The 27,928-nt window shown below is 41.7% G+C and overlaps 1 long non-coding RNA gene across 1 annotated transcript in view; it reads right to left on the reverse strand.

Annotated features, from left to right (window-relative positions):
• Positions 1-896: 896 nt before the first annotated feature.
• LOC134736545 (uncharacterized) overlaps positions 897-27,928 on the reverse strand; it is a 44,984-nt gene continuing 17,952 nt past the window's right edge. Inside the window, exon 3 of the long non-coding RNA XR_010120640.1 lies at positions 897-2,562. This is a non-coding gene — a long non-coding RNA (uncharacterized lncRNA). The remainder of the gene's footprint in view (positions 2,563-27,928) is intronic.

Genomic DNA, 27,928 nt, shown 5'->3' on the forward strand with positions numbered 1-27,928 from the left:
TCAAGTTTTGCACTAAATTCTTCCACAAATTAGAAATGAAAACACCATGTGCTACAGAGGAATGAATGAAAACACCTACCAGGACACGGCTGCGCTAACACTCAGCACCTTCTGAAATTCTGCACTTGAGTCTTTTGTAAACAACCCTGCCATTCAGTTCCTCAGTCAACACATTAAACACACATCCTTTTCAGAAATTATTGTCTATATAGCTTATGAATCTAAAACCAGAACCATTTCACCTGGACAATGGGGATCTTTTCCATGTTTGCTGTGAATGGCAAAACCATATAACTCAACAGAACCACAGATGTGCAAATCTGGGTGGACAGCAGGGATGGCAGCCACCCTCAGTATGCAGATAGAGACCATAAAACTTATGTGGCTGTTAACTCGTCCCAGAAAGCAAACTCAAGGGGTTAGCAGCTGTTTTTGTTTCCTCTCTCTCTCTCTTCTTTTGTTGCTGACATTTGAAATATCTATCTCACCATTGCTGACACCACCCCCCTCACCCCCACCAATAGGAGTCAGTTCATTGCACGGATTGAGAGAGAGACATCTTGTCACCAGTTTCTTCTCTAACCAGATGTGATTTTTGCAGAGTAGCAGAGCACTGGAAGCTGGCTTCACCATAAAGGCTACTCTGCAGACTATTATCTTCCAGCATACGTGAGGGATAGCATATGGTATGAGGGTAGGTGTTCCAGTGAGACAAATCAAAGATACCCGTGGTTCATAGACTTCTCTAGCAGCAAAGTATTGCCCTACAGGACACGAAGCAGTTGATTTAAGACACTCTTCAGAAAACTAGTATTGCTTTTATTTTCACTACAAAATAAATATTGAAGTAAATACAAAAACATGTTCTTCATAATGATGTATGTGAACCTGCGTGAAGTCAAGCCTGCACTCTGTGGCCACCACAAATTCAAGGCAAGCCCCAAAGTTCAGGGACTGTGAGCAAAACATCCTAGATTCCCTTAACTCTTTTTTTTTTTTTTTTTTTTTTTTGAGACGGAGTCTTGCTCTGTTGCCAGGCTGGAGTGCAGTCGCTTGATCTCAGCTCACCGCAACCTCCACCTCCCGGGTTCAAGCTATTCTCCCGCCTCAGCCTCCCGAGGAGCTGGGACTACAGGCATGCACCACCATGCATGGCTAATTTTTGTATTTTTAGTAGGGACAGGGTTTCACCATGTTGACCAGGATGGTCTCAATCTTTTGACCTCATGATCCACCCGCCTTGGACTCCCAAAGCGCTGGGATTACAGGCATGAGCCCCTGTGCCCAGCCCCTTTAACTCATTTTGAAATGATTCTCACATAACATATTCACATCAATATTTTCATAACCTAAGAACTTTCCATTGATCTAGTTTCCTTAATTAACTTGTGAGAAAAATTCTTATCAGTGGATTTCTTTTAATTTTCAAAATATATAAATTGATGTGCAGAGAGATACAAAATAACAACTTATGCTTGTTATAAACCCATCTCTGCTCAGAGTCCTGGAAAGGACGTCACAGTGGAAAGCCAAGAGGGCTGCAGGTGGGGGACACAGTTCCTCAGCCTGGACGTCACAGTGGAAGGCCAAGTGGGCTGCGGGTGGGGGACACAGTTCCTCAGCCTGGACGTCACAGTGGAAGGCCAAGTGGGCTGCGGGCAGGGGACACAGTTCCTCAGCCTGGTCCATTGCTCCTGGGATGGTGAGTGAGTTAGAATGTATGTCTTTATTTGTCAAGTGGGGGTTAAGCCAGGCATTGTCTAAGCTGCCTCACAGAGTTAATATTCTTTGCTTTGAACTTGCTGCCAAATAGTTCATGGGATGGTTTTTATGTTCAACCAATGAGTAGAAATGTAGCCCAAAGACCTACAACATGGGGCAGGTAACCAGGGCAGGGAATCAGGGCAGAGGACCAGGGCAGGGGACCAGGGCAGGGGACCAGGGCAGGGAACCAGGGCAGGGAACCAGGGCAGGGGACCAGGGCAGGGGACCTGCTCTCCCTTGCTGATGGTCTTCACCATCCTCCTCTCCTTCCTCCCACGTGTCGGGATTAGTGAGGAAGTGGAGGCACATTTCAGAAAATGTATTCAGGATCTCCTCTTCTCCTTAAAAAAACAGAAAGCTCGATGTTGTCTCTCATCGCATCTGGTATTTGAAAATTTATGTTCTGATGTCGATGCACTGTGCGCAGAAGCAGAACCCACTGCATCCAATGGTATGCTGCTATGCTGACCTCGAAGTCACTCGCCTTGGACACAGGCCATTAACTTGACATGATGATTTATTCGCCAATGAGCACATCTCCCATATCGCAGATCAGCGAGTGGAGTGTGCTGCAAATGGTGCAGTGGCCTCGAACCTCCGAGATATCCTAGAGACATGATGGATAGGCTGGCCTGGCCTGTCGGGGCTGTGGTGAAGGCAAGGGAGGCAGGGGTCTGCACCTGCCCCTGGTACAACCTGCTGCCCCACAAGCACCAAAAGCCTGCTGCCGGCATCGTCTTGCTTTGCTCTGCATCTTAGTTGTTAAGCTTCCCCCCAGAGTACCAGGAGAGTTGCAGCCTGTGGGAAAAAGACAAGATGTGAATTCTGTTTCAGGAATTTGGCCTTAAAAACAATTATGCTTATTTGTGTAGCCCAAGAGAGGAGCACATTGAACATAAGTCAGGTGCCAGGGCTGATGTGGCCTCAGATAGTAATTCTTACCTCACTGCTGTTTCAGGCAGCCAGTTCTTACGTTTGCATCCATTAGCGGGAAGAGCGTCTCATCTTTTATAAAAAAGGTTGGGTGAGAGCACACAGTCAACCGGGCATTGCCTCAAGAGCTGTGAGATGGTGCTCCAGGGACACTGAGCCTTGGTGACCTGCCTGGCAGCCTCGTGTAGTCCTGAAAAATCATCAGCTCTGCAAATCCCAACCCAAACAGGAAACTCTCTGCCCCAAAGTAGCACAGACATAACTCTTGATACATACTTGCAACTTATCTCCACATTATTATTATTATTTAACTTTTTGTAATAAAGCCTTATTTTGACTTACAACTCCCAGAGGCATCCTTTCAAGTTAATATAATTCTAGCTTTATTGCAGTTCAGATGAACATACTTTTTTAAAGCTTAAATAATATAAGTTGTATCAAGTACTAACAGAATTCTTAGGGCTGACATGAATAATCAGATTTTCATTTTGTCCTACAACTTCATACATCCCTAGTCCATGCAAACACTTTAAAACAACCATTTTCTAGAGATAAATGTGCCACTATATGATGATGAGATTCTGCATGACTTCTATCTTATTCTTTATGCTTTTCTGTATTTTCCCAGTATTCTAAAATATTAAGAAAATTTGTTGTTAAAATTGTAACAACCTTTGGAAAGAACATGCATTTAAAAACAAAATTATAAATGGAACATTTGTGATTATGTGGAGCATTGTGATAAAGATGCTAGGCTGAGCTGGCCCTGTGTTTCTATGTTGTACATTCGAAGCACTCACAAGGTGCCCAGCGCATTGCAAGGGCTCTGAGGCCCCTCAGGCAGCAGCCAAGTAAGAAAGTTTAATTCACTAATTACGGTAGGAAAAGCTGAATTACGGAACAAGTGATGATCTGCCTGAGATGCTCATGTAATAACCTAGAACATTCCTGGGGAAAGCTGGGCCTGACTCCCACCATTCTGCTCTCTCACACATTGCTCCAAGACCTACAGACCCTTCGAGAGTGTGGAAGTGTGAAGCCACACTGAAGACGCCTTAACGTCCCAACAGTTTTGCTTCTTTTTGCTTCTAAATAAATTGAAGACTGACTTCAACATAATCATGCAAACAATTGAAAGACTTTTACAAAGTTTTTTTACAAAAAGAATTGTTACTTTTGTTCCTGGAGACACCAAACATGAGCCTAAGTAACATTTTCATTGAATTGGCAACTGGCTTGACTTGTTTCCAAACTGATTTTATTTGTCCTTTGGAATCACACAGACACAACCTTAATCTAAAAGTCATTAGCAACTAAATATAAGATTATTGACTTAGCTGCATAGAAAGCCAAAAACTTGACATCCTGATGGAAAAGCTGCATTCAATTTTATAAGAAGAGCTAACATTCAAGGAGCACTTTGTATATGCTGGTGGTATTCTAAGCACCATACCCGTATTGACTTAATTCCTGTAACAACCCTAGGAAGAAGGCTATATTATTATCCTAATCTTAAAGAGGAATAAACTGAGATACCAAGCCATTGAATAACAGTGAGTAAGTAAAGAAGCAAAGGATTGATCAGAGGTAATCTCACCTGGATCCTCTTACCCACTGAACTAGGACTGCATTCTCACCCCACAAATGGTGGTGTGGTCAGGGCTACATGGTGTAGTGATCCAGACCACGGGCCTGGTGTCACATACACTCAGATTTGTGGTCAGGGCTACATAGTGGTCCGGATCACGGGCCTGGTGTCACAGAAACTCAGGTTTTCATGCTCAGTCTACCACTTACTAGCTGAGTATACTTAGGCAAAGTACTTTATTAAGTATATCTCTTTGCCTCAGTTTTCTTAATCTAGTCCCTAACTTACATGATTGTCATAAGGCTTAAATTAGAGAATGTTTACAAGTTCATTAGCTAGTGTCATAACATACTAAGCCTCCTTTAAATGGTACTTACTAGGATTATATCAACTTTCTAACATCAATTTTATCCTCCACAATAGTAGAATGCATTTAGAATGTTTGCAGTCAAATGAGAAATTTATAAGGAGGAAGGCAGGCTGCCTTATTTCAGAACTGAACAGGACTCAGAAGCCAAGATTTTGCTGTGTTTAGAAAGTTTTGCAGATCTCAAGTGAGTAGCACTTTCATCTAGTGATTCTTTTATTCAAGATCATGGGAAATATCCATTTGGAGCCTTTAAAACTCTTTTATGCCACGAAAATGCAGACACACAAACAACGCACTATGTGTAATCCTTGCCTCAAGAGATCTGTGAACAAAATAAAGCAACAAAGAACTGGCACAGAGCACTGTGCTGGCTCCATTCGTTTCCACACTGCTCTTGGAGCTGGGAGTGGAAAAGAGCAGGTAATTTCTTCCAGGGGAGCAGCCAATGCATATTATTCTGGTGAAAGTACTTAAATACACAGAATAGAGACAGAATACGAAAAAAGAGCAAACTGCTTTAAGGAAAAAAATTCACTCCTATGGGAAAAGAATCATCTAGTTTTGTTTATACCCGTAGAGCAGAGGTTAATGCTGAGACCTAGATGTCTAGCACAGAGCCTGGGATGTAATGGATAAGAAAAGCCAATTAACATTTCCTGGATGATTGACAGAAAACACCTAAAACCTTTCTACCCAATAACCAAAACCATCTTCCAGGAAAGACACCTATTTTCCTTGATTCACGCCTGACATATATACCACCCAACTGTAGTCACAAAGAGGAATTCTCTTTATAGAATACTATTGCCAATATTTTTAAACCATTTGCTACATTAACATATTTTAAAAACTTAAGATTTCATAGAGAAAAATAATTTTACCTTTTGGAAATACTATATTTTGGAATTACAAAATTTTGCCGAAAAATTCTTAAGACAGCTGAGTCTGAATGAAAGACCAGCAGAGATGATGGTTACAAAGTATGCCAGGTGGCTTTTGTCCCATGACACACCATCCTAAACTTGGTGGTTGTGAGGGGTGATTTTGTGCCAACTTGGCTAGGCCATGAACCCAGATATTAGGTCAAATACTCAGTATAAATATTGCTGTCAAGGTATTTGTTAGATGAGATTAACATTGAAATCAGTGGATATTTAGTGAAGAGGGTTACCCTCCATAATGTGAGTAGACCTCACCTAAATGGTTGAAGGCCTTAAGAGAAAGAAAGACAGAGGTCCCCGAGGGAAAGGGAATCCTGCCTCCAGATGGTCCTGGGGTCCAGATTCAGCATCGTCTCTTCTCTGGCTCTCCAGCCTGCCAGCCCGCCAGTCCCCACAATCGTGTGGGCCAATTCATTATAATACATCTCTCCCTCTCATATATCGTATCTTACTTCTTTCTCCGGAGAACCCCAACGACCATAATGGCTTATACAACAACCTTTATTTCACTTACAATTTCTGGGCTTGCAGTTTGAGCTGTCTTCATTGGGGCAGGCCTGATCTTCTGGGCCAGACTTAGCTGATCAGGACTGGGGCCTTTGCACATCTGTAACCGTCATTTGTTAGTCAAACATTTAAACGATTTGCAAAAATGTGAAACAGTTTCCCTTTTCTCACCATTTTTTGAGGGGTTTGGAAAATGTAATTATTTTTCATAAAATATGTTATTTATACTAAAATATATTGATCTTAATATTATTTTTAAATGAATTGATAAATATTTTTTACATTTCCCATTTTGGTATTTAATAAAGTGAATATAGATAGATATGACCCATGCGAATAAAAGCTCTTAAGGGTCCTCAATAATTTGAACTGTGTAAAGGGGTCCTAAGAATGAAAAGTTTGTGAATCACTGCTCAATACAGGTCATCTGGAAGCAGCTACTGTGGGGTCCAGCCCAAATCTCCACGGCATGAGGAAAGCCATGGCCATCCGGACCTCCTTCAGCTGTGATCAATGTCATCCATTACGTAAAATGTATTGAGGGTTTGCTATGTGCCAGAAAGGCGAGGTTTGCTGTGTAGGCAGGAGCCAGGTCATAGGAATATTTGCAAACTTCACTAGGGTTTCAGCTTCACTTAGAAAGAAAAAAAAGCGACTGAAGTATTTTAACGAACAGAATGATGTGGCTCGATTTATATTTTAGGAAGGTGATTATTAGGTTGTGTTTTTGAAAGAATGAAGCCAATAAGGCTGCAGCCAAGAAGACCATTTGGAGCTTTTAGCTGAAATCCAGGCGAGAAGAGATTAAGGCCTCCTAAATTAAGGCAGGAACAGAAGGAAAAGAAAGAAGAGCTTCCAGGAGCAATAAATGAGATAGATCTATAACACTGGGTGACTAAATGGGTACACAAAATGAACAGCATTTCCTTTCTCCAAAGGCTATTTTCCTCAAATTATTGACATTATCTGAAAGACATAAACAGATATTTTTCAAAGGAAGGTATACAAATAATCAATGAACATACTAAAATGTGTTCAGAAATCACTAGAATAAAAAATGCAAATGTAAGCAATAAAATAAATTTTCTTTAACCAAATGGCAGTTTTTTTCTTTAGCAACACCTGTTTTCAAGGGTAGGAAAAGAGACATGCAAACATGTTTGACTGAAACTGAATGAGGACAACCGTTCTGAAAAGCACTTTAGAAGAACGTTTCAGGACTCTCCTAGGAATTTATCTTAAGGGAACACTGTTCATGTCATTTATCACATTCTAATATACTATCTAATGGGCTTCTCTATGTTTACTGTAAGTCTCACCTACTGGAATATAAACACTGCAAGAACAAAGATGGAATCCCAAGCACATAGAAAAGTGCACAACACACTGTAAGTGCTTCCTAACCACTTCCTAAATAAATAAAAGATGTAAGTGCTTCCTAACCACTTCCTAAATAAATAAAAGATGTAAGTGCTTCCTAACCCTTCCTAAATAAATAAAAGATGTAAGTGCTTCCTAACCGCTTCCTAAATAAATAAAAGATGTCCACTAGGATTTATTTACCAGAGTGGTCACTATAGCATTGCTTACAATGGCTAAACTGGATAAATCTAAACATTCATCAATGGGAAACTGGTTAACAAAATAATGATGCCACTGCCATATGAAGCAAAATCACATAACCATTAGAAAGCAAGTCATTAAGGATGTTTAAGGCTATGAGAAAACATTTCCAATTTATTAATAGGGTAGAGAAGAATTAAAAAGTGTATATAGAGAAACATATTAACTGTATTCAGAAATGGTAATAACACCAAAATGTTAACCATGATTACCCTCTGGCTAGTGTGTTTATAGTCATTTTTCTTTTCTTTTCTATGCTTTCCATATTTTCTACAACCAGCTAAATAAAAATTTGAACCATCCCCATATGCCACAAACCTCTCTGAGTACATTTTATTACACAGCATGGTGTAATAATAATGTTTACAATAATAACATACAGTTATTTTAAAAATATTACATTGTATTCAATATCCTCAATTTGTTAAGAAGGAAAATCTGTGTGGTGGAAACATGGGTTTGATTAATCTCTATTTTTCTGTGTTCTTATTTCTAAATTCAGGAAGTGGGCAATGAACTTTTTAATGCTTTCCATCCTAGCAAGTTAAAATTTTAAAATGTTGAAGTTCTCTAAAGGTAACCTTCAATTACCTGTAAAAGTCATGTTTATGAAATACCTAGGTCTCCAATATTGCTGGTTAAATGAAACATTATTGCACATATTATAGAGGAAAAGGTATTTATTTGACCTTTGGCAGTTTCAACACTGCAATTTAATATTGTATTTCACATACCATTCCAGCTGATCATACATTTTTTAAAAATTGCAGAATTTTGAAAAATCTATCTTGCATTAGTATCCATTTATTTCATCAATTAGCATCAATGCATTATATGCAATACCTAAAAGTTTTATAAATATTTTAATAGTCTTACAACAGGGTTCCAAAATACTGTGTGAGAGAAAGGCTGGGCGTTTGCACGGCTGGCTCAGGCTTGCATAAGGGAGCATGCCCACACTGACACATCCGATGAAAGGAACCGCAGTGCCAAAACCACAAGGCAGGCTCAGAACGGTCTGACTGCCTGCTGGACTATGTGTTTCCTCATCAGTAACTCTGCTGACTAGATTTTTGTTAACTTCATGAGAAGTGACAACATTTAATCCTACCACTTAGAGGAAGAGAAGCCATTTCTACCCATTGATCTTTCAGTTGTCATGAAGGAAAATGAACTTCAGGGCTTCCATCTTGCCTTCATCATGGCTCTCACCACACAGATGCACCTGTGTAAGATGTCTTGAGCAGCAGAGCCCAAGACATGCTCAGAATTCATGCTCAGAATTCAGCCAGAAGCTGACATTATAAATGGCAGTAAATTCAGTCGTTTCAAACAGTTGTTAAATTCAGATTTTGACCATCTGGTTCTTTTTTTTTTTTACCAGTCTGCGTGTGCTTAAGATATTATTCTACTATTAAATTGAAGGAATATCAGGCTCACAATAAATAATCCAAATAAATTTGGCCATAATGTGTATATTTGACTCTGTCTGCTAAGCATAGTATTTTGGTCCCGCTGGTGCATCATCCAGGCATGTTTTTTGAATGCATTTTCTCCCCGTTTTCCCAGGCATTATGTTGTTTGCTAGCTCAAGGTGCGTACCTTAATCTTTTGGTAAGATAATTACAGAGAACCGGTCCTAAATCCTATCTCTGCATGTATGATGACCTACATAGGCAGATTGAAAATAAGGGTAGATATGGAATACCATGTTTTTAAATCTTTCAAAAATGCATTGATGATCTGACAAGAAAGTAAGAAATATTAAGAATTATGAATCTAAATCAAGCCATAAACCTGAAAAGGTAAGCAGAGCACTACACCTATTTGTCATCATTGGGCATGTGGGAACTTGAGGAATTTCAGCAACAACTTTTGTGGTCTGATGGGTGGGTGGGGACAAACAAAGACAAAAGCTCAGGCCAGCCCATTAGCCCACCCAGCTCTTCAAAAAGTGGGAAGCCTGAGGTCAGAGCAAAGATTAATCATTGTTTTCTTTCTTTTTTTAAAAAAGTTTAGAGTCAGGGTCACCCTGTTGCCCAGGCTGGAGTGCAGTGGTGCAATCACATCTCACTGCAGCCTCAAACTCCTGGGATCAAGCGATCCTCCTGCCTCAGCCTCCTAAGTAGCTGGGACTACAGGCACACACCACACCTGCCTATTTTTATGTATTTAGATAAGGGGTCTCAAACTCCTGGCCTCAAGCAATTCTTCTATTTTAGACGCTGAATAGCTGGCATTACAGGCATGAGCCACCAGGCCCAGCCATCCAAAAAAAAAAAAAGTACCCACATTTGCTATTTAGAACATTCCAGAGGCCAAATGAAAGGAGACATCTCAACTCTGCTCCCAGGAAGCTAGGGCAGAGGCTTGGCCAATCAGAGCTCTGGCCAGCTCTAGAACTTTGGCCAATCAGAGCACTGGCCAGCTCTAGGATCTTGGCCAATGAGAGCTCTCACCAGCTCTAGGATCTTCGCCAATCAGAGCTCTAGCCAGTTCTAGGATCTTGAGAGAGCGATGCCAAGCTCTGAGGAAAGTAGCGACTGTGTAAAGTCCATGCAGCAGTGGAGTTAAAGCGCAGCAGGATCAGGGCAGTGATTGTCCACTAGCAGTGGTGCTAACCATGCGTTCTCGGCTGCCTAATTTCACTTAGTTTCCACACATTTTTTGAGTATGGATCTCCAGACGTGTGACTGATTCTTCCAAATATATTTCTAATAAATATTGCTTCTTCTGAATTGCTTACTTAAATTAGCCGATTTTATTTTTGTTGTTTGCAACTGAGCACCTCGCTGATACAATCTTCCCTAAGACTCTGAAATCTTCCATAACCAAGCCAAAGAATTCCATCGGGGGAGACGTCACCCAGGGAAGCTTAAATCTAAATAAAAGATAATAATCTGGAAGAAAGCTTTCTCACAATTACAGTTGCTATGCGCCAGGGACCTATCCAGGGTCCTGACCTTCCTTATAACTCATGGTCCCGAAAGCCTTGTGCTCCTCCACCTCCTGTCACGTATCTTCTTAAACCCTCATCCACATGACTGTGACTCATGATCACTGCAATAACCCGCCTTAAACCTTCATGGTCCATTCATACCCTGAGTAATTCACACCAGGAAGAATTATCATGCTCATTTTCCAAATCATAAAGCCAATTTAGTTTAGTGGGTTGACAGTTGACAATGAAGAATGCATCCTAGGAGTTCACAATTAACCTTGTGAAACTGGCAATTTGTTTCACTTTTTTGTCATAGTAGTATCCTCATTCTTTTTTAAAATAAATATGTATTAAGCACGTACAGTGATCCCAGCACATCGCTAGGTGCTCTAATTGGCCTGAAGAGGTGGTCCTTGCATCAGGTGGTCCTGTAGTAGAGCAAAGGTCTTAATTTGAGATCTAATTTATCCAGTTAATATGTGTGAATTCAGACAACCATCTTAATGCCTTAAGGCTCAGCTTCCTCATCTATAAATTGGGGTGATACTCATCTTCCCTGTCTGCCTAAGGGTTGTTGTAAAGATCAAATAATGATTGTTGCCAGTAAAATCATAAAATGTTCTTCCAGGCACTTGGAAGGAAGAAACTTAAGGTTACTCTTGAATAATTAGATTGTGAAATCAAGACATAAAGAATCAGAACCAAGCTAGGTAATGTCTCCTTAAGAAAACAGAATGAATTGCACCCAGATCAGCAAAAATGAACAATAATCTCATTAATCACATTAAAAGACCTCACAATTGGATGTGCCAATAGTAAAATGGATTGTCAAAAAGTAAAAATAAAAAAGTCAGAAATGCAAACATTGGAAGAATTCTAGAGAGCTTTAGCTGAATGGCTTCAATGGAATGGTGATCTTGGAAAGGCCATCTGCATTACAGAGATGAAAACTCAGTAATGTTTTTAGCCTTATCTTTGCAAAGCAATCACCTAGAAATTTTTAGACTTTTAAAAAGTTCTGTCTACAGTGTGATGTTAAAATGGAAATTTTGCCAATGTGAGCATTGTGGGTTCACACTGGAAAATCTGTAATTTAAAATTAGTCTTGTAAGCTCAGCTTCTTTGAGCCCAATACTGAAAATGATTTTTTAACAAAATCAGATTTCTGAGCCTATGAGATTGAGAGGAAGACTTAGGAAAGGAAGCCAACACTCTAAGTCTGACATTTCAGGCTCAACTAATTCCTTATGCGACAACTCTTTTCTTTTGCACACTGCACCTAAACTTGGCTTTTTTTTTTTTTTTTTTTTTTGAGACAGGGTCTCATGCTGTCATCGAGACTGGAGAGCAGTGGCGTGGGGCGATCACAGCTCACTGCAGCCTTGATCTCCCAGGCTCAAGCGATCATCCCATCTCAGCCTCCTGAGTAGCTGGGACAATAGCTGGGCTTGACTTTTAAGGGTAGTTAATATTTGGATAAAAGGAAAACACGGTAAGTGCAAAGTTACGTCATTGGTAACCAAATGGAGATAAGAATCAGCTCAATGCATACAAGATTCAAAGAATAGACAAGTCTGGCTTTTGTAAAGGAGTCAAAATGATGGAACTAGAAAGTCAGGGTGAGACCAAGTTCTGGAGGACCTTAAATAGCAAGAGAAGGTGCTTGAAGTTAATTCAGTAGGTAACAAAAGTGACTGAAAGTTTGAAGCAAAGAATGTCATAATGTAATGTGTCTGGAGAGATTGCTAATCTGGCACTGATGTGCAGGAAATGAGAATAACTCAAGGACAAAAGGCCAGTGAAGACATTACTGGAAAAAATCCAGCTGCAAACTTACTTAGGATTTGACAGGGTGTGTTTGTTATTTCTGACCAGTGCCCATTTCTCCTGTGGGAAGAATGCATTCCTTTATGTGGACACTGCTTCTTCTCACTCTCCAACTGCATCTCCAACCCCCTCCCTGGCTTCTGCTCACTGGTCAAAGATTAGACTCATGATCTCCACCAATGCCATCAAAGTCCTCCAGTGAGATTTTTCCATTGCTTCCTGTCTAAAAGTGAAGCCAGTCACCTTCTAGTCATACTTGAATGGTGCAGCTTAATTGTATGGAAAACTTATTCCAATACTATTTGCAAAATGCTAGTCGCCTACTTTAGGAGCTCTTGTTGCTCCACTAGCTGCTCCGTTCTGCACATCATCCTACAATTTCCTTCTCTGCTCCTCATCCCAATCCAAGGACTCCCAATTATTTCCAGTTCTCAACTAGCAGGTCACAACTTGCAACTGTTTATCCATGCTCATTTGAGACATTTTAGTTCAAAACATTGCTTTTCAATTTTTTTTTTCAGATGGAGTCTAGCTCTGTTGCCCAGCCTTGGAGTGTGGTGGCGTGATCTCAGCTCACTGCAACCTTCGCATCCTGGGTTCAAGTGATTCTCCTGCCTCAGCCTCCTGAGTAGCTGGGACTACAGCCACTCACCACCACGCCCAGCTAATTTTTGTATTTTTAGTAGAGATGGGGTTTCACCATGTTGGCCAGGCTGCTCTCGAACTCCTCAGCTCGTGATTCGCCTGCCTCAGCCTCCCAAAGTGCTGGAATTACAAGCATGAGCCACCATGACTGGCCTGTTTCTCAATTTTAATTAAGTCTGATACAAATTAATATTTTATTCAAAAATCTCATCAGTGGCAAAATAGTCTAATTACTATACCAAAGGAAAGTGATGAATTAGAATAAGTTTGTTATTAATGCCCTCAAATTCCTTCCTTTTAATTTTCATATTTCTTATTCACTGCTGCACCTGCAGTCACAGGCTTCTTCCTTAATATTTGCTTTATGTAATAATAGAAAGCTGTTTTCAGCTACTTGGGAGGCAGAGGCCAGGAGATCGCTTGAGCCCAGGAGTTTGAGACTGCAGTGAGCTACAACCACACCACTGCATTCCTGCCTGGGCGACAGAGCAAGATCCTGTCTCTAAAAAGAATTATAAATAAATAAATAAATGTGAGAAAGCTATTTTAGCAAAACTTTTCTCTCCAACTACATTTGGAGAAGTACGTGCATAGAGGTATTCCCAGGACTTCAATATTCTCAATGCCAGCATTCTTCACAGGCAATTCTTGAGTGCGTGACAAATTACAATGAGGAAGGAATCTATTCACCACCTAGATCAGTGGCTCCCAAATGCTTGGCTCTCAGGACCTCATTAGGCTCAAAAAGGATCCTGGGCTTCAAAAAGTTTTGTTGATTTGATTTATATTTACACTCATTAATATTTATCATAGAAAAAATACAAACTAACAATCTAAAAATAGTGATTTATTTTAAAATAGTAATAATAAACCTATTACATGTTAATTAAATAACATTTTTATTTAAAATCTATTTTCTTTTTTTTTTTTTTCAGACGGAGTTTTGCTCTTGTTGCCCAGGCTGGAGAGCAATGGCCCGATCTTGGCTCACCGCAACCTCTGCCTCCCAGGTTCAAGAGATTCTCCTGCCTCAGCCTCCTGAGTAGCTGGGATTACAGGCATGTGCCACCACGCCCAGATAATTTTTGTATTTTTAGTAGTAGCTAGTCTCCAAATGTGATCTGGAGAATTAGATCACATTTGGAGACTAGTTAACCTACAACATGTGTAGACAACACAATCCCAAATTCTAAAGTAGATACAATTTTCTCACTTATTTCTATTCTTTTCTTTTGCTCTTAAAATGCCTAGTGCCCAGGGTCTTCATTCTCCCTTCCGGTTGCACAAAACCCTGTCCCCACCGTGACACAAGTGCGGGGCCAACCTGTCCATAGTGCCACCCTTTCCCCGCTGTGACACCAGAGTGGGGCCAACCTGTCTGTAGTGCCACCCTTTCCCTGCTGTGACACCAGAGTGGGGCCGACCTGTCCATAGTGCCACCCTGTCCCCACCATGACACCAGTGCGGGGCCGACCTGTTCGTAGTGCCACTTATTCTCAGTGTGCTAATTTCTGTAAGTCAAAATATATCCATTTTCTGATGGTCCCCTGAGGATCCAAATAAGTAACATGCTAGTTTAATGAACTTGGCTGTTAATTGATGATAATCATTTAATGGCTTGTCCATTCTTCATACAATATTGTATTTAACAAATCTTCAATGTCTTCACCCAGATAAATTACTTATATGTAAATGTACCCAGTGAGAGGGCTTTCATGTCACTTTCCCCAGATGACATCACCTCTTCTCTCTGCGCCGAGTCCTGACTCTATGCACAAGTGTGCAATGAATATTGTCATGTATAATACATATATAAGACATTTGAATAAATGCTTAGGTTATTTTGGATTCCTTAGTAAATGCCAGTTTTGATCATGAAAAGTAGACAGAACCTAGACAAAAAAAAAGATACTGGCAGAAAAACCAAACAGCAACAATACTACAAACTCAGATGCACTGACATCTGAGTAACAATGATAGCCTCAGTTCCTTAAAACCTCAAAATAGGCTTAACTTTTTTTTTTTTTTTGAGACAGAGTTTTGCTTTGTTGTCCACGGTGGGATGCAGTGGCACAACCTTGGCTCACTGCAACCTCTGCCTCCCGGGTTCAAGCAATTCTCATGCCTCAGCCTCCTGAGTAGCTGGGATTACAGGCACTCGCCACCATGCCCAGCTGATTTTTTGTATTTTAGTAGAGACGGGGTTTCACCATCTTGCCCAGGCTGGTCTCGAACTCCTGAGCTCAGGCAATCCACCTGTCTCGGCCTCCCAGAGTGTTAGGATGACAGGCATGAGCCACCATGCCCGGCCAACTTTTTTTAATAATCGAAAATTAATAGCATTTTTTGGCTGGGCACAGTGGTTCACACCTGTAATCCTACCACTTTGGGAGGCCGAGGTGGGCAGCTCACTTGAGCTCAGGAGTTCAAGACCAGCCTGGACAACATAGCTAGCCCCCATCTCAAAAAATAAAATTAACGGCATTTAAAAATTATTTACAATAGAAGAGCTTTTAAAACTATAAGCAGATTCTGGGTATTGGTTGTGAGAACATACAATTTTAGCATCTTGTCCATCCAAAAAGAGCAGAAAATGGATCTGGGTTGACTTCACTGAGTCGCTTGAAACTCACAGAAAGATGACATGGAGCCACTGAGTTACGGTGTTAATAAGCATCACTCTCCACAGTGTCTCTAGACAATGAGGCCAGATTCTTGTGGTGCAGGGTGGGTAATTAATGCCTCCAGTTATCCTGTGTTTCCTGAGGAAACAATGTTTAAGAACTGCCACAAACTGCGCCTCGCAGATTGGAGTAGCTAAGGAAGAAAACCTCAGAAGATTTTACATCACTTTTTTTTGAAAAGATACAAACCAATCTATTTAGAAAAATATTTTTATTATATGGGAAGCGAAGTATTTTTTTTTTCTAAAGCACCAAATGTACAGCATCCACTCAAGGGGAACAAAAGGTCTCCCAAACTCTCCAGCCTCACACTGGGGCTCAGCTCTCTGGTCACCTGATCCATTTATAACTCCAGGCTCTTTCCACTAGTTGTCCTCTAATTCTATAAAATCCAGTTGTACAGCCAGAAGAAAACTCAGAACAGGCACACAAATTTTTGTACTTTGGTTACTGAAAGGGATTTTGTCTTGTTAATCTTGAAGGATTGGCAGAGCAATTTTATCACATTTTCTGAAAAAAATCTATACAGATTTAAGGTCACATTCTGGATTTAATTGAAGTAACCTTTTGTACAATCTAGCTTTAATGAAGTGCAATGAAGTTAAACTCGTGGGGTCCATTAATCTGAAACACTCCATTTAAGAACTACAAGGGGAGTTTTTAATAAACAGTGTGAACTCATGCCCATGTGGAAAGGTAATTGAGAGGGAGCTGGTGTCTGGGCCAGATTGTTATTAAACCCTTATCACAGGTAAAGCTGAAACCCGAATGGCAAGCCGCCCTGTGATTTATCGTGCCCTTCTCATCCTAACTTTAAAGGAAAGGCTACGTTTAATAATGAAAAAATCCTGTGACTAAGCTATAAAATAACTGAGCAATTACTTAGAATAATTTATACAGTGCAATACATTGACCTTGCTTTAAGCATAAAATCTACAAAATAACTTTGGCCATAAAACTGTGAACTACTAAAAGTACTAAAGGTTTTAACCATTTTTATTGGGTGGTGCCTGGGGGGGACCATAAATACGTGTTACACTCTAATCACAGAGCTTAAGAAAATTCATACTTTTTTATCTTAAAATGGGTTTTTGAGAAAAATTTTCTCAATTTGGCCAATTGCAAATCACGAAGTCTAATACTATTACTTTAAAAGGATTATACGTAATGTCCACAATATTATTTTCCCATGTGTGAGTTCTGCCTCACTCTCTCTTTTGACTCCCAGCCATGGCTGACAAAGGAAAAATGGCAATAACTTTTCTGTATTACCTATTTAAATGTTTACTCTTTGGAAAAAAGAAGGCAGTGGGATCTGTTGCAACAGAAAGGATTGATACTATCTCCCAGCCCACTGAGACAAGGATGCGTCTATTTCTGCATAAGTGCATACATTCCTCCCCCCAGCAATGCACAGTCAATGTTTCCACTTTCCATGGTGGCTTTCAACAGCAAAGTTCAGCCTGTACTCCAAACTGGCATCAGAGCAGGAGATAACCAAGCACAACATATGACTCTTGTTGCCTTCAATTTTTCAATCACTGCAGCTGAGCAAGCAAGCTTTCTCTGAATGCTTTGAATCATGAAATTATTCCCACAAATTGTCTTCCAATTGACTTTAATTCCATGAAATCTAGTCAATTTCTGCAAGATTGGAATATCAGCACATTGACACCCTGTGGAAACAAATTTTCAAGGCAGCAATTTTTGACACAAAACTCTTCATTCCTAAGGTTTATCTTGCTTCACCCCTGATAAAGTGAGCCAGTTTAGCTCCCAAAGGAAAACAAAGTCACAAGATGTTGTCCTTGGATCGGCTAAACAAAGACACTTGAGGGAAACCTCACAGACAAAAATACTGCCTGAATATTCCATCTTTATTACTCTTAGAGCTACAAGCATCAGAAAGTTACTGCATGGAAGCAAAAAGGTTTTATGATATAATGCAGTAAGCCATGATTAAATCTCTTAAATATATCATCTGAAGGGTCCTTAAAAGACTGGGGCATAGGATGGGACGTAGGAGATGATATGGGAGTTCCAGTCCTGGTGATGCCCTTCAGAAAATGAGCCCCGGGGTCCTCAGGGAGGTGTGGTCTCCATTCAGGTTATCTGAGATAAGGACTGGCTGGTGTTGCATGTGGATGCAATGGAGGATGGTGTATTGCAAAAAGGAAAAGAGAGCACCATTGTTCAGAACATGGCCCTGTTGTTGGGTCTCCAGAAGGCAGAATGAGCTTCAGAGGAACAACACAGCCATGAATAAAAGCCTGATTTTTCACCAGCCCACAGACCAGCAAATCTCCAGCTGGAGCCCAGTTCATCCAGGAGAAAGCAGCCTTTCTGAGTGAGGGACTATGTAGCTGTCTTCTTCTAGGAATGGGGAATTGCCTTAGGAAAGAGACTAAAATTTCAACATTTAACTTCACACACCCTCACAAAACTCCACTAACACATCATAAAAGTAATTTTTTTAGGTCCTAGACCTGTAAGGATAGGGAGAAAGATAAAAGAAACCATAGCTAGAGGCAGAAAGGCAGGTGGTAACTGACTTGGTGGACCAAAGAAAGATGACTCCTCACTCAACAGCAGTGAGGAAGCCAATGGCCAGTTGGATTTGAGCCTTGAGAGTTCAGCAGGGAACCCTGAGGCGCTGGAAGTAGAGTGAAGGTGAAGGACTGCTTGGTAGCCACTTTAAACACAGATAGACTTCCAGATCCACACTCTAGCAAGAAAATGGAAGGCTAGTCATTTGAGAAGATAAATGTAAATTTTCAAGATGTCCTCAGAGATGGTTATGTTGAAAAGGGAAGATGACGTGAAACTTTGGATCCTGGATGCTAAGGCTCCTCCTTCAACCCCAGCAATCTTCTTCCCTTTAGTTCCCAGATCATTGCTAGACTTTCACCCTCTGCATAAGATTGTAAGGTTTTCTCTGGGGACTCTGTTCCGCCCAGGAGAAGAGACAAAAGTCACTAACATCAAGGATTCCCCAGTACAACCAGTATAACCGGTATAACCATCAAAGATTCCCCAGTACAATGGCTCAACCAGATCATCCTACATCAGAGCTGATACAGCAACCCACAAATGTGCTCAGGGCTTCCAATCAGCTTCTTCATCTTCTACTTTTAAATATGACCAGAGATACAAGGAAATCTAACCATCTGAAAAAAACATCACTGACCTGAAGGAAAGAAATAAACACAAAAGCATGCCAAACACATTTTGGAGGATACTATAGAAAAACTATCTAGAGAGAATACAATGTTCCCCTCAAAAAAATTATTACTATGCTCAGAAAAGTAAGAGAAAATAATGCAATCATGAAACAAGAACAAGATGTTATTAAAAAATGAACATTCAGAGGACTAAAGCAAGCTCTTGGAAATTTAAAATATGATAGCAAAATGTTGCCTCCCCTCAAGAAACGATAGAAGTTTAGAAAATAAAACTGAATAAACCTCACAGGAAATAGGGCAAAGTGTCTAAATTATATAAAATAAAGAAGAAAAGGCCATCAGTGCAGAATGATCATTGTCTGGTAGGAGTTCCAAAATGAGCAAAATGAAAAAATTCCTGCAAGACAAATGTGGTTTGATTGCTACCTTCAAATATATTTTTGTCTGCAGATCCCAGTAACTGCTTCCTTCCCATGACCCCAAACCTAGGTATGGAAAAAGACTTTTGCTCGTACTGGCCCCAAGTTTCTTCAGCCTTCCGTATCTTTGTGAACCATCCCTTTATTAAATGCTTCTTGAAGTTTCTTACTAAAGCTTGCCCTCTGAATCCTGACGGATAGAGTCCCATGCATTCTGTACCAGCAAGCTCCTGCAGGAGGTGCATCCCCAAAACAAGGAGATATTCGAAATCAGAGGAAGGCTCACGCAAGGAAACAGAGGAGCAAACAAAGTGAGAAGGGAATCCCTACAGTGATGGTGGAGGGAAAGCCCAGGAACATACAGCTGAGCGTGGCATGAAAGCAAGGACCCTGCATTGAATCAGGCCCAAAGGTTCTGGAAAAGGTTTACTCAAGAAGACAGAAGTCTCAGAACACCTAATGTCTGGGAAATTGGAGAAAGGAGATTTGGACAACTAGCAGGGAGTTTGGAGTTAAAGTAGTAATCAAAATATACAGACATAAACAATGAAAAAACAGCTATTAACCCAGAAAAGACAAAAAGTCATATAGGAAAGGAAAAGCAATCATAATTTGCCACAGGCTCAGCACTGAGTGTCAGTTACGGAAGTCACAATAAATGAAAACAATGAATACTGATCTAACCAAAAGTGTAATCAATGGGGAGGATGCTTGTGGCGGAGGGAGGAGGAAAGAAAGGAAAGCCCTCACTTCCATAAATAATGCCTGAAATTGAAAATTTGAAAAGTAGCAATTAAAGCATGCTATTTTAAAATATAGAGGCAAAAAACAAAACAAAAAGAGGCAGTAAAGTGTAAAGCTATTATATTTCCTCTGGAAAAGAGATAATAGGAGGAGGAGGATAGCAGATTATTATTCTGCACAACAGACCCTACGGAATTATTTAATTCTTCACACTATACATATGCAACTTTAAAAAAAAAGAATTAAAGCTAAATGGAGATCAGAAGAAAATGGGTAAGGAAGAGAAGGAAGGGAGAGAAGGAGGAAGAAGATAGGGAGGGAGACTAAGTTGAAAAAAATTAAACTGGCTCAAATGAAAATGGTAGGGCACAGAGAGCAGAATGTGGAGCCACCTCAGCCCAGCTTCCAGAGCCAGCCTCGCTGCAGCTTCCAGAGCCCACCTCACTGCTCCCTGGCCCTCTCTCCATGCAGAGCCCGCCTCACTGCTCCCTGGCCCTCTCTCCTGCTGGCTGGCCACATGCACCAAAACCTGCTGTTCAACTGAATATGCTCATAGCCATGGTTTCCAGCAATCTCTCCTATCCCCAGCTAAGCCTGGTCCTGGCAACTTCCCACCCCACCCCACTGTGTCTGACTGCAATTCTTGGGCACTAAATCCTTCCTGTCACCTGAAAACACTCATCTGTTCTCCCACAAGTTGCATACAGCACCTGGAACTTTGTGGAGATTCTCCCTGAATTTCATACCACAGTTCTCCACCTTCAACATTCCCTCCTCTAGGACCCGTGGTTGGTTTTTTTAACACTTATGGTGGTTTCTGTTTTATGCAAGTTACTTCCGCTGAGCTTAGATTTTGCATATTCAGAAATAGATGTTTAAAAATGAAAATAAATAAAATAATTTCTAAAAATATATGTGCTAATTGCTTAGCTTGTACCATTGAACTACTGAACTTACCACTGACATGCACTGTGGAGAAAGAACCATCCTCTTGGCATTGAGCATCAGCTTATCCAAGCCAGCAAGGAACCCACACAGCTGTGCCCACCTTGTTCTGTTATACAAGGTCCCCACAATGGGAGTTACCTTTCACATTTCATCCTGTATTTTCATCCTCAGCTGGATTTGCAATCATAGATATCAGTTCATTTGACCTTCTGGCAGAATCTCTTCTACCTCTCAAGATCTAAGTTGACATTGAATCATTTGATTCAATAAGATATTTATCTTATTAAAATATGCCGACAAAACAATGGGCCCAACTGAAGTAATTCCTCATTTGCCACGCTATGAGTTCACTCATGCACCTAACATAGACAGTCTACATGAGACAGGATGCCAGGTGTGGTATCTGCAGAACAATTGGACCTTAATCTCCCCATTGTTAGACTGACTGATTGCATCATATCCAGGTCCCATCACATAGTTACTGGGCTCACCAATACCACTATTGATAGTCAGATCTCCCTCCTGTAGTCAACCTGAGAAAAATATATTAAGTGAGACGCAGGAAAATCCCTAGACACACCTTACAAGGACTAAGAATCCTCACAGCGTGAGCTGATAAATGAGGAAGCCTAGGAAAGTTCTAGCAAGTGGAGAATCCAATGAGACTGTACAACTAAGAAGTGTGACCTACCCACCTTGGAAAATCAGAAAAGATTGCCTCTTCCTTTAGCTTTCCGTAGACTTAAAATAATCATCTGTGAAATTGTAATATCAACGTTATGTTGTAAAAAGTGGAAATTGCTGCCTACACCGCAGAAACGAGTGTGATACAGAAGATTGGGTGCTAATGACACTGAAAGGAGGAGTGAGCTCTGGGCTGAGTCTCCAGGAAGGACCCCCAGCAACCCTGGAGAGTCATCCAGAGGGATGGCCCAGTCAGGAAGGCAGGAATCCGGAGACAACTGCATTCTATACCCATCCAAGCTGGTGGTCAGACACTGCACAGGCCTACAGAAAGACCCTCCGTCCCCACCGCTGAGCCTGCCAGCAGGGGGACACCTCCTTCTCTGTTTTGACTTGCAGTCGGTACATAAGAGAATCTAATTGGTGTGGCCAATTTGCATCTAGAAGCTCAGGCAGAAGAGTATCTGGGAAATGTAGTTTTCGGCTCTGCAGCCGCTACAGCCCAGGAAGATGCAACCAAAGGAGGAAACAGGTGCTCAGCCTTCATCTACCACAGATTAGGTAATTAATCTAATGCACCTGATTTACCACACAGGCCTCAAAGCACTGCTTTCCCAACAGCCTCTACCTGTAGTCATATTTCAGGAAGACTTCCTCACCTCCGTCAGCTGAGACATGGTACTACACCCACAGCTATTGGTGCAATAAATACAATAGCTGAAACTACTGTGTGTTTGCTTTTACACTATTGTGTGCCCACTTTAAAGTTTAAGAAGCTGAGGAACAGAGAGGTAAAATAGCATGCCCAAGGTCACAGTTCACAAGTGGTTGGAGAAATCTGGCTCCATAATTTCTCGTCTTACTCTCTAAACTATATAAATGAAAACCATGTAAAAATTTACAGTCCAGACTATCTATCCTGAGAGATGTAGGAGGCAGGCCTAGGGCTTTTACCAATGGCCCTGTGCCATCTAACTTCAATGATCTGATATCTCACTAAGCCCATATCTTAATCTCCTGCCTGGGGGGACCTAGATGGAAAGAGGAAAAGGTGTTGCTGCCACTGTCCTCTCTCCTTGTTCCCAGAAAGCATTAGACCGCAGAAGGTGCAATGCTAAAGAGAGAGGCAACTGCAGGATCAGCTCCCGAGGAGCCGAAGTTTCACAAGAGGTGTGGTCATCCCCACAGACAATGAATAATGCACCATAAATAAAGACTTGGACACTTCCACAAGATCTTGAGTTGTGCCTTTTTCTATGCCTGGCCCTTTCAAAAGTCCCATCTCAGAAATAGAGGGGTGGAGGAAGACGTGAGCTGCCCATAGTAACAGGGCAGCAGGAGCTCCTGTTCCCACAACGGAGCCTCAGACCTCCGCACCCAGAGCTTGACTCCAAGCTGCACCAGGCTCAATCCCTACCCATTGCTCTGCAAAAACTCTGGTCCCGTAGACCTCCATCCAGAAATCCTGCCTATCCAGACTCATGCTAACTAGATCCTGCCTTTGACAGACCCCACCCTGACACCAGTGTATTTAATTCAATCTGTGTTCAAACTGTTGCCCTCCCAAACCTGTCACAGCCCCTCAAGAACAGGATGTGGGAACATATGACAGAATTTCTCTCACCTCTCAATTTTCAGTGTTCAATTCTTGCAGCTTCCATAACTGCAAAGATAGGCGTGCAGACCCTTTAGTGAGCAAAGAAATAAAGTTCCCAAGAAGAAATTGATCTTAAAGTGTTTGAGTTAGTTTTCCTCAAAAAATGTAATGTTAAAATTTCAGAAAAAACTTTAAGACTTTTCAAAGGCTCATTGGACATCAAATAGTTCTTATATAACTGGCTACAGTGTAAATTAATCAAAATTACATATCTTTAATGTCCCTTAAAATGCAGTATTTCATATTTTTTAGGGGTCCATTGGACCTTCAGAATAAATCTGGGGAAGGAGAACTAAGAAAGGACAAATTAAGGGATAGAGATTTGGGGAAGAGTGAAGACGGCCATTATGGGGAGAACATAATATAGGGAGAGAATGGAAGAACTGAATGGTGAGAAGAGGGAATGGAAGCAGAGATTAAGGATGGTGGCAGGAGGCAGTGAGAAAGGAATGGGCAACAAAAGACACTTGCTCACCACTGATCCCCAACACACTCACACACTCACACATACACACACTCTCACACACATTCACACACACTGTCACACACACACACACTCCACACACACACTCACATACACTCACACACACTCACACACACACTCCCCCCACACACTCTCATGCATACACACACACTCTCACATGCACACTTGCACACACAATTACACACACACTCACTTGCAAACTCACATGCTCGCATGCACACACACACACGCACAATCTCACTTTGCCTGTTTCCAAACTTAATGTTTTCCAGCCAGTGGGTCCTCACCGGTTAAGTTAACGTGGAGAAGACTATTCTGTCATCCAGAGAACCCACAGCTCAGTGCCTGTTCTGTGGATGACAGAGGCATGTGACTTTCAGCAAGTTGCTGACAATTTCATCACCTCATCTCTACGTAATCAGGGTGATAGGTTTCCAGGCATGAGAGTACTGGGACTCTGTGAACAAAGAGAAGACACCGAGGCAGAAAATAAGAACCAAAGTACAAGAAGTGAAGATTAAAGTTCATCTCGCTCATTCAAACTCCTGGCCTCCTGAGAACCCCAGATGGAGTCCAAGGGGCTCCACCGCTAGAGTAAGAGTTAACGCTTCTCTTTCCATTAGGAATGGCGGGCTGATGCCCGGGCAGATCATTCCGAGAACACCCGCTACTCTTCTCCAAAAGAAGCCTCCCAAAAAAGGGGGAGGCGGGAGGCTGACGAGATCCTGGGTGTTTTCCTTTCCCCCAAGTCTTCTGAATTGCTTTCACCAGTGCCCAGCGACCTGTTCTTCTGGCCTCCCCTCCAGGTCCTAACTGTTGCTAGCAATCCCCTATGATGGTGAACTCAAAAAACAAAACAAAACAAAAACAATGTCTGAGACGGGTGTGAATCCATTTAGAGGCTTACTTTGCCAAGGCTGAGGACATGCCTGGGGAAAACAGACACAAGTCACAACTAGTCTGTGGCCAGCACTTTTTTTCAAAGAGAATTTTGAGGGCTTCAGTATTTAAAGGGATAAAGTAGGCAGGTGGCAAAGAAGGGAAAAAAAAAAGAGAGGGAAGGTATAGTCACATTTTTTGAGGCTTTGATTAGCAGTCAGTGAACCCACATGTCACACGTGACAAGGAGGAGGTAGAGGAACAATCGATTATGTATTCACCTCGTGCTGAGTAAATCTGCACTTTACCTGAGATAAAATAAACACGGAGTAGAGGAAGAAGACAAACATGGATTCATCTCAGGTGGGCGGAGGGACTGTGCCTCATCTCCTCTTGTCCCCTACCGTGAAGATAGACTGTTAGTTTACTTTATCAAGGTGAGGGAAGCCCCCTGGGGAGACACGTGGCCTTCTTTCTGTAGCTGTCTGTTTAGGAACAAAAGGAAAGGCAGTGGTTTTTTTGCATGACTCAGTTTCCAAGTTCAACTTTTCCCTTCAGCATAGTGAGTTTAGGGTTCTGAGATTTTCTTTTCTTTTCACAATAGATGTCATTATGGGTGATCATCGGTGATGATGAGGATGATACAATGATGGCGATTACAACCCAAAACTTTAATAACTAGGAGAGAAAAGAGAAAAGGGGACAGAAAAGAGAACGGAGAAAAGAAGGAAGAATAAGGAGGATCAGGAAAGAAGATGCTATGCTCCATTAGCAGTGCTGGCTGCTTTGTTTCTTCTTCTTTCCCAAATATTTGTGTCATGCCTGCCTTCCCCTCAGCTTCTTGACAGTTGGGTCAAGGCCAACATGATGCGCCCCCTCTCCAGGGAGTTTACAGAGTAGGAAGGATTCCAACACCTCCTGATGCACCGTGGCAGGTGCCGTCATAAAAACGCACAGCTACACAGATACACCCGGCCAAGGATGGTGGTCAGGGACCTCACCACATTTGTGTGCTACAACTATGAATGGATCAGAGGGTAATGAGGTTGTGGAGGCAGGATGACCATGAACAAAGTATCATAAGGAACAAGGCGAGAAATGTTGGTGGCCTGGGCTGGGACAGAAAAGGTGAGGAGATGGCGCTGCATTGATGGAATTTCATGGTTAAAGAGGTGTGGAGGGCACAGCGGAGAAGGAAGTCAAGGACAAACTCCAAGTGTGTGGATTGGCCTGCTGGGTGGATGGTAATTTCATTTACTAACGTTTAGGGCACACAAGAAATGGTATGGGCTGAGGATAAGTTCAACTTTAGACAGATGAGTTTTAAATACATAGATGTCAACTAATTGTAAATAACCAATGGGTAAGTGAGCATATAAGGCAGCTTTGTGAATGGAAAGAGATGCTATCAAGGAAACAGAATTTCTGTGCAGCATGGAGGGCTCAGGTGCAGTCGGAGATCCTAATAGTGGCTCCAGTCTTCACAATGACCTACATTGTCTCTTCTGATTCTTTTTCAACCCTGGGTGGTATGTATCATGATCCTCGTTAGAGGAGAAAACGCTCAGGAAGCTTAAGTAATGTGCTTCAATTCTCACAGCTTGTCTAGACCAAGACTCAAATGCAGATCTGTCACAGCCTAAAGATTAGGTTCCAGCCACCACACCGTGCTGTCTTCAGTCAAGAGTTAACTCATCTCTCCCCAGAGCAATTGTCCTGAAGATGCGAACATAATGATGATGAAATGTGTACCTCTCCTTCAAGAAAATCAGAGTCTAGTGGAAAGGGAGGGACATATAAGTAGCTACTAAATTGTGATGTGCTAAAAATAAAACAGTGTCATTATAAATAAACGAAATCCTCAACACTGTAGAGGAGTGGAGTCGAGGGAGCAGAGAGAAAACTGAGCTGGGATGGATTATTTGAATGAACTTAAAGAATGAATGGGCCTCGCATATAACCTGGATGATAATTATTTTTTTCACATTTACAAATGAGGTGAAAAGGCTAAACCAAAAACCCCTGCCAACCAACACATGTCTTTCCATAAAGTCCCCGACTGCCGGCTTCAAGAGCAGCCACTGGAACCCCGACTTCCGGCTTCAAGACCAGCCACTGGAACCCCGACTTCCGGCTTCAACAGCAGCCACTGGAACCCCGACTTCCGGCTTCAAGAGCAGCCACTGGAACCCCGACTTCCGGCTTCAAGAGCAACCACTGGAACCCCGACTTCCGGCTTCCAGAGCAGCCACTGGAACCCCGACTTCCGGCTTCCAGAGCAGCCACTGGAACCCCGACTTCGGCTTCAAGAGCAGCCACTGGAACCCCCACTTCCAGTTTCAAGAGCAGCCACTGGAAGCTTATTTCAGGACTTAACCTACGGTCACTGCTGCTTTGCTCCTTTGGCGCAACACCACGTGGATGGTCACAAGCCAGCTGACTCGGTGAAGTCACACCGTCTGAGGCTTGCTGTGCACAGCCCTCCCGGTGAAGGCACCTTCTCCAAACCTAGTGAGACCATTTGTACATCGAATGGACGTTCCCCTGAACATTCAACGTCATCCTGTTGGAATAACCATCTCTTGCTCCAAACTGAGGTTCCCGCATATTCCATATAGGTCTATTCATTACTCGTTAATGGTTGTCATTTATTACCCCCTTGTTTATTACTGAAATTATGATTCATTAAGTAATAAAAATCTGTTTGGAACATGCTAAAGGAATAAGCTCCTCATTGTTTCAAAGCGTCTTTGCTGATTTTATTGTGCTCTTTTTGGAATAATTTTTTCTCTGCTATTGAAAAAGAACCATCTGTATGAAACTATGTGGACCAATAAATTATTCATGTATATCCATCATTTTAGGTTAAAAAATAACTGATTTAGAAGCATTTGTACTGTCAAATTCTATTGCTTTACAGTTCTGTTCACGGTTTCCCTCACCCCCTGCAACTCACACTGTGCATCACAACCAAGGTCATCACGTGGAACACTGCCTTTGTGCCGTGCTCCTCCACACACGGCTCCCTGTTGCTGCCACATCTCATCCAGGCTCCTCCCTGATTACCTTGATGGCAACACCCATCAGCTGCCTCACACTCACTTCTGC

The sequence above is a fragment of the Symphalangus syndactylus genome, chromosome 4 (assembly GCF_028878055.3).
Source record: "Symphalangus syndactylus isolate Jambi chromosome 4, NHGRI_mSymSyn1-v2.1_pri, whole genome shotgun sequence".
NCBI classification, from domain to species: Eukaryota; Metazoa; Chordata; class Mammalia; order Primates; family Hylobatidae; genus Symphalangus; species Symphalangus syndactylus.